Raw genomic sequence first — 7,668 nt, forward strand, 5'->3', positions numbered from 1 at the left:
TCAATTACAACTCACTAACGTTACTGCTGCTCACTCAGCGCTACGCCCCGCTCACTCGCGATATTACCCTTCTATGTCTAAATTCTATGATGGAATCTTATGAGGGCACCGGCGCCTACTCTAGCCTGTTAGTCCTCTAAAATTTATATAACTTTTTTTTTTTTATGTATAACTTTTATATAAATTTATATAACTTTTATTATTTAAAAAAAAATTAACCATCGCTTTGGCGCCCCCATGGTGCGGCGCCCCTATGCGCCGCATATAGCGCATACCCACTTTTTGCGCCACTGAGTAATAGTATGTAGTATGTAGACATTTCCATTTTATTTATTCTAATTTTATCTACTTTAAATATTTTTTGTTTTCTATCAAAATGTTCTTTTGTGATACTGTTCTTGTATTGAAATTTTTCACTAAAAGCTGTTTTGCACAGAAATTCATTGCAGCCGGCTTTGTTTTTGATGTTTATTTGTGAGTAGGTATTGTATGAATAACATAAGTCAACGTAGCTTTACACACACACACACACACACACACACACACACACACACACACACACACACTTTGTACTAAAGGTAAATCCAAAATAGTGATGTCACTGTCTAAGCAGAGGGATTTCTGCAACCCTACACTGTTAATTATTTGACTGTAAATTTACAATAAATTGCAGGTTAATAATTGCATGACTTTCACAGTAAGTTACTGTAACATTTTTACAGTAAATTATTGTGAAATGACAGCTGTATACTGTGACTTCACAGTAATTATGACATCGCATTACTGTGATTTAGCGGTAAGCTGCTGTAGAATTAATGTATTTAACTGTGAAATTACAGTTGGTGTCTATGTATTACTGTAATTTAACAGTAAGCAGCTGTAGAATTCATGTATTTAACTGTGAAATTAGTCTATCTATTACTGTAATTTAGCAGTAAGCAGCTGTAGAATTATTGTACATAACTGTGAATGTCTATCTATTACTGTGATTTAGCATAAATGAAGGACCAAACAAAACTGATAAAAACAGTGACATAACTTTTATTTTTTAGAAGTAAAATACAATTTAATTACATGAATAAAACACTGGGCAACAGGGATTGACACTGGGTAACAGGAACGTGTGTCAAAAGAGAAAGAAGGAGACAGAGAAGAGAGAGTGAGGGAGAGAGATGTAAGAAAAGACAAAAAGGTGGGAATAGAGAGGGTCGCAGGTGTCTCGCTCCTTCCATCGCAGCTGGCACCTGCATAGTGTGGGTTCTATCCACTATATACAAAAGATAAGAAAGACAAAAAGTTTAAGTTACTCTGTGGTGGACTGACTCCCTGTAAGTATGGTGCTCGCATTGTAACACTAATCCTAAAATGTCTACAATTTAAGTAATTTCAACTATTTAAAAAAAATTATGTGAATAGTACTCTTAATTAATATTAAATCAACAAACCAGGACTCTTATCACTCCTGTTACTTTTACCCAGTCCTATTATTTTTCACGTGAGTAACAGGACTGAAAGTAACATGATTGAGGTTAAAGGTTAGTTCACCCAAAAATGAAAATTCTGTCAGTAATTACAGAGCACAAATTAAGATATTTTTGATGAAATCTGAGAGCTGGATCACTCCTCCATCGGCTTCTAAGGGTTTGAAACTTGCTGGCCCAGAAAAATGTATTAAAGATATCTTTAGTCCAAGTGACTCCAGTAGCTCAATCTTAAGTTTATAAAGCGACGAGAATACTTTGTGCGTAAAAAAAAAAAAAAAAAAAAAAAAAATTTATTCCACAATTCATTTCCTTCTCTGTGGGCCTTGAGTTTTTTCTTGTAGTATAACAGCGTAGCGCTTCTGTGTTATACGTCACACGTATGCTCACTATTGGCCGACGCTGGTCATGTGTGTGATGCATGTGACATATTACACAGAAGCGCTACGCTGTTATACTACATGAATTCACCCGAAAAAATAGTGGAATAAAGTCATTATTTTTGGGGGGGTTTTGCGCACAAAAAGTATTCTCGTTGCTTGGTAAACGTAAGATTGAGCCACTGTAGTCACTTGGACTATATTAACGATGTCTTTAATAACTTTTCTGGGCCAGCAAGTTTCAATCCCTTAGAAGCCTATGGAGGAGTGAGACAGCTCTCAGATTTAATCAAAAATATCTTAATTTGTGTTCCGAAGATGAACGAAGGTCTTACGGGGTTGGAACAACATGAGGGTGAGTAATTACTGACAGAATTTTCATTTTTGGGTGAACTAACCCTTTAAGTAAAAATTGCATGCTAAATTGCATAGTAATTCAACACAGTAGCAAGTAATGTAAATTTACACTTAAAAATAATGTAAAGTACTGTAAATTTGACGTTTTTTAGACGTCAAGGCATGTTAAATTCAAATAAACGTAAAAACAATTAATTTTACACATTTATTTTGCAGTCTATCTAAACTCTACATTGAATCAGGAGACACTATAGAACACATTAAAGGGATAGTTCACCCCAAAAATCTTTGGAACACAAATTAAGATATTTTAAGAAATCCGAGAGCTTTCTGTATCCTCCATGGACAGCAATTATTTTACTTTCAAGGCCAGGAAAGATTGTTAAAATAGTCCATATGTATACAGTGGTTAAACCTTAATGTTATGAAGTGACGAGAATACTTTTACTGCGCAGAAACAAAACAACACAAAATAGAATACCGACTTGATTCAACAATTTTTTTCCTTTCTGTGCCAGTATCCGATGCGTTTCACGTGATGTGTTCTCGATCATGCATGTGATTGCATTGCGCACAAAAAGTATTCTCGTCGCATCATAACATTGAGGTTGAACCACTGTAGTCATTATTATTTTAACGATGGTTTTACTACCTTTCTCGGACTTGAAAATGGTTATAACATAGTAGTCTATAGGTGGGATCAGAAAGCTCTCAGATTGCTTAAAATTTTCTTAATTTGTGTAGAACAAAATTCTTGTGTTTGGAACATCATGAGGGGATGTAATTAATGACAGATTTTTCAATTTTGGGTGAACTAACCCTTTAATAGCTTCAGTAAACTTCTTACTGCATAACTACATCTAGCTTAAAGGAACACGCCGACTTTTTGGGACTTTAGCTTATTCACCGTATCCCCCAGAGTTAGATAAGTCCATACATACCCTTCTCATCTCCTTGAGTGCCTCTGTTTGACGCACCCACCGCTAGCCCTAGCTTAGCACAAAGACTGGAGGTAAACAGCTCCAGCTAGCATACTGCTCTCAATAAGTGACAAAATAACGCCAACATTTTCCTATTTACATGTTGTGATTTGTATAGTCACAGTGTGTACAAATAACAAGGTCATATGAGACAACCATCTTCTAACTGTATACATACTGGGAACTAAATTCTCAGAAGGCGAAGCACTGCTACTTCCCCAAGTATATTCTGAGAATATAGTTCCCAGTATGTATACGGTTAGAAGATGGTTAGAGTCACTGTAACTATACAAATCACAACATGTAAATAGGAAAATGTTGGCGTTCTTTGTCACTTATTGGGAGCAGTATGCTAGCTGGAGCCATTTACCTCCAGTCTTTGTGCTAAGCTAGGCTAGCGGTGGGTGCGTCAGACAGAGTTACGGCACGCACAGAGATAAGAAGGGTATGTATGGACTTATCTAACTCTGGGGATACGGGGAATAAGATAAAGTCACAAAAAGTCAGCGTGTTCCTTTAACACAGATACTGTGTTTCATTAGTCCGTTCTTAAATTGGAACACAGCTTACATTAGATTGACATCCATTCGAAGTCAATGAGCTTCCTGATAAGAGTGCAGACTTGCTGGTTCATGTGACCTCTCTGCCTCTTAGATTTTGTGCCTGTCTCTGGGTTGATGCCCAAGAAGCACCTACAAACAAAAAGACAGAAGAAACCTGTTAGTTTAATTCAAGTGTGATGAAAAAGGTGTCAGTTCCCAGTCATCACCTTCAGTGGGTCACTGCTTTTGCAGTACAGAGTCAAACTAAAGTTAGCTCAGTTTAAACAAAGGTGTAATTCAGGTGTAAGTACTGTAATTCAGAAAAAAAAATGCATGGAACTGAACTGAAAAACATTTCCATCACAAACACAGTCAAGAATAGACCTTCACCAAAGTAGAGGTGTGTGATTTACCTAGGCAAAGCATTCGCACACAACAATTTACATAATTTACATGTTCCGTTTGCAGAGGATGGAGTAAGAGCCTGTTGCCTCTCCATCTCCCTATGGCTGTTTCTACTTGTACTCTTCCTCCTAGAATTATTACCCGTTCACAGATGATATGATAAACATTTCATTTCTTATATCTTTTTCACAATAAAGCACCCAGTTTTCTAGTTGTTTCTGACTTTTTTTAAGCTTTGTCTCTGGTCTAATCTGGTCTGGTCTCCAGCACAGAAACACAAATTAAGGCCCCGTCCACACTACTGCGTTTTCGTTTGAAACGGAGAATTAAAACGAATACGATCTCCTGTATTTGGATCACCCACACCTAAATTACTAAAGACTACTGAACCACATAAAAAGTAATGAACAATATATACACATTAGTTAAAGATAAATGTGAAAATATAGAATCTATTAAGGACTACTCGGGTTTTTAACTTTAAAATGAACAGTGTGTAGTGTAGCTAGGAAAGCTACATCACCACCCTGTAGGCTACTGGAAACTAAACTATACGGTTTGTATTTAAGTTGAATATACAAACACCATTACCAGATGACGATTAAAAGACAATAATTACAAACGTATATCCTACAGATACAAATCACTGCAATTACTTTGGACTGTCTAGTTATAACCAACATTAATGTACTGGCAAAACACAGATAAGTGCACATTGGTCTAACAGCGGGAAAACTGCCGCGCAAAACATTTATTTTGGCAGTGGAAAATTCCAGAGACAAGATAAAAAAAAAAAAAAAAAAATACATGGACATGCGCACTTCATTTTTCTGTTGACCAGAAAGACAACGGTTGCTCCGTTTCACACACACAGCAGGGAAGAAAATTATAAAGTTACTAATTTTAGATGAATTTAATCCACCTTTGCCCAAATCCACAAACACCATAATTTATCTAGTTGATAATAACTGTCATAATACCCACATTAAGGCCACATCTTACCTTATAACTTTATGTATCGTCGGTCAATGTAGAAGCTGTGGTAAAAGAGAGAACGCTGTTAAGAGTAACTAATATAAGCTTTAAGTAAAGCTAAAGTTAAATGTTCGACGGTGTATCTAATCAGACATCTCACAGTTAACTTAATACGGTATAATTAACACTACAACCAACGTCTTTTCAAATTTGCGCGCTTAAACGTCGACGCGAGTCTGCTCCAGCTAAGTTACAAAAACATGACAACAGAACCTACAACTAACGCTAATTTGGTTCATACTTTTAAATTACATGCACTATCATATAAAAAAACATCAAATTGATAAAGTTTGACATTTAAACACTTACCGCTGTCTGAATCCACCGAATGGGACCACGTAGATCAGAGAGCTCTGATGACGCTCTGATGACGCTGCCGCAGTTGCCACTCAAAAAAGTCAAAAAAGACGGCATTCACAGTAGTTTCTTGTAAAAGCCCCGCGCCTGCATTATTTTCACAGTAAAAGTCTAAATACGGTATTATATTGTGAATTATCACAGTTAAAGCCTGTGAAGTGGTAATAATGTAATTAACTGTGAAATATTACAGTTATATCTTGTGAAATCCTGGAAAAATTTTACAGTGTATGGAATATAGTCCACACATGACAAATGAGGTAATAATCAATATTTCAGAATAATTCAAACTCAGATATTGGTGTGTGATATCCGAGTTTTAATTATTTGACTACAAATCTCACCTCATCATTCCTCCCAGTGATTATTTCCAGGATAAACTGAGATGCCCCCAAGCTGGCTTCTTAAAACTGACTAAATATTTAAAAAGAGCCAAAAGAACCGTTCTTTTGAACGGCTCTTTGAAAGGAACGGATCGCGAAGATCCGGATCCCCTCAAAGAGCTATAAATCCCATCACTAATTATTAACTTTGAGCTGGAGCTTTACTAGAAAAATAAAACAATTGAATAAACCAGAACAAAATAACAAATCTGAAAATACAATGTCCACTAAACACTTTAAAACACCTGTAAGATTAATTCACACAGAGACATCAAGAATCAGCGTATGATTCTCAACAATGGTGACATGCTTCATGCCGCAATGCATTCTGGGTGCCTCATACAAACAGAGGTGGGAAGTCCAGGGGTCAGGGAGTAAAAGTCCTGCCATATTTTTATTCCACCCACTGCAGCATTAATGAGATAAATAAGTGTTTAATTGAGTGATGATTGAGCATTATTGAAGACACCTGATGATAACAAGCAGAATCACCAAAGGAGAAAATCACAATTTTTAAGTTACCATCATCGAGGTCAGGGTTTGTTTTAGTTGAGCTCTTGACCCTTGACTTTTTAAGGTTAGAATTTGTTTGGGCAGTTTTAACTGCATTCAAACCAACCAAACAAGCAAAGTTAAAAGATCATCAGGTGGTGTTGGTAATGTTTTCACATAATCTGTTTGAATGACATTATTGATTACAGCAGCACTTTGATTCTACAGCAGGAGCTCCGCTTTATCAATTTTTTTTTTTTTTTTAATTTTCTAAAAAAAAGTTTCATTTAAACATACAGACATCAAGAATCAATCTGTGAATCTCAACAGTGGTGAGAATAATAAAGCATGTTGCAATGCATTTTGGGTGCCACCAATCAAAATTCATCCATGCCTCCCATCATGCATTGCTGCATGAATAAATTATGAGCTGAATTGTCTTAGTAATTTTCTTTATTCTCACTATTTAAAATTTGCTGTTTTTCTGTGACTTTTTAGTAGCTTGTTTTCTAATGTTCAGAATTGATCTGTTTATCAGAATATGTTGCTTGTCACCGTTGTTGAGATTCATACACTGATTCTTGATGTATGTGTGCCTAATTTTTCTATTTTTTTTTTTTTTTTTTGTGATGAGGACAACTTTAAAAAAAAAAAATGTATTGATAAAGTTGATCTGCTGTAGAATCACAGTGCTGCTGTAATCAATAATGTAAATCTAACTAAGATAGGGCATTTTTAGATAAGGTTCAGTGATTTAGATCAAATAATAATGATTTGAAAACATGACCAACAGCACTTGATCATCTTTTAACTTTGCTTGGCTGGTTGGTTTTAATGCAGTTAAAACTGCCCAAACAAAATCTAACATTAAAAAGTCAAGGGTCAAGAGCTCAACTAAAACAAACCTTGACCTCGATGATGGTAACTTAAAAATTGTGATTTTCTCCTTTGGTGATTCTGCTTGTTATCATCAGGTGTCTTCAATAATGCTCAATCATCACTCAATTAAACACTTATTTATCTCATTAATGCTTCAGTGGGTGGAATAAAAATATGGCAGGACTTTTATTTTCTGACCCCTGGATTACCCACCTCTGTTTGTATGAGGCACCCAGAATGCATTGCGGCATGAAGCATGTCACCATTGTTGAGAATCATACGCTGATTCTTGATGTGTGTGTGTGAATTAATCTTACAGGTGTTTTAAAGTGTTTAGTGTACATTGTATTTTCAGATTTGTTATTTTGTTCTGGTTT

General features: G+C 35.7%; 1 long non-coding RNA gene across 1 annotated transcript; it reads right to left on the reverse strand.

Annotated features, from left to right (window-relative positions):
- Positions 1-1,130: 1,130 nt before the first annotated feature.
- On the reverse strand, positions 1,131-5,924 carry LOC137006978 (uncharacterized). Its single transcript, XR_010892547.1, has 4 exons — positions 5,490-5,924; positions 5,148-5,182; positions 3,769-3,890; positions 1,131-1,267 (listed from the first exon to the last, which is right to left on the reverse strand). It is a non-coding gene; the product is annotated as an uncharacterized lncRNA (long non-coding RNA).
- Positions 5,925-7,668: the final 1,744 nt, after the last annotated feature.

This window comes from Chanodichthys erythropterus, chromosome 18 (assembly GCF_024489055.1).
Source record: "Chanodichthys erythropterus isolate Z2021 chromosome 18, ASM2448905v1, whole genome shotgun sequence".
In the NCBI taxonomy this organism is placed as follows: Eukaryota; Metazoa; Chordata; class Actinopteri; order Cypriniformes; family Xenocyprididae; genus Chanodichthys; species Chanodichthys erythropterus.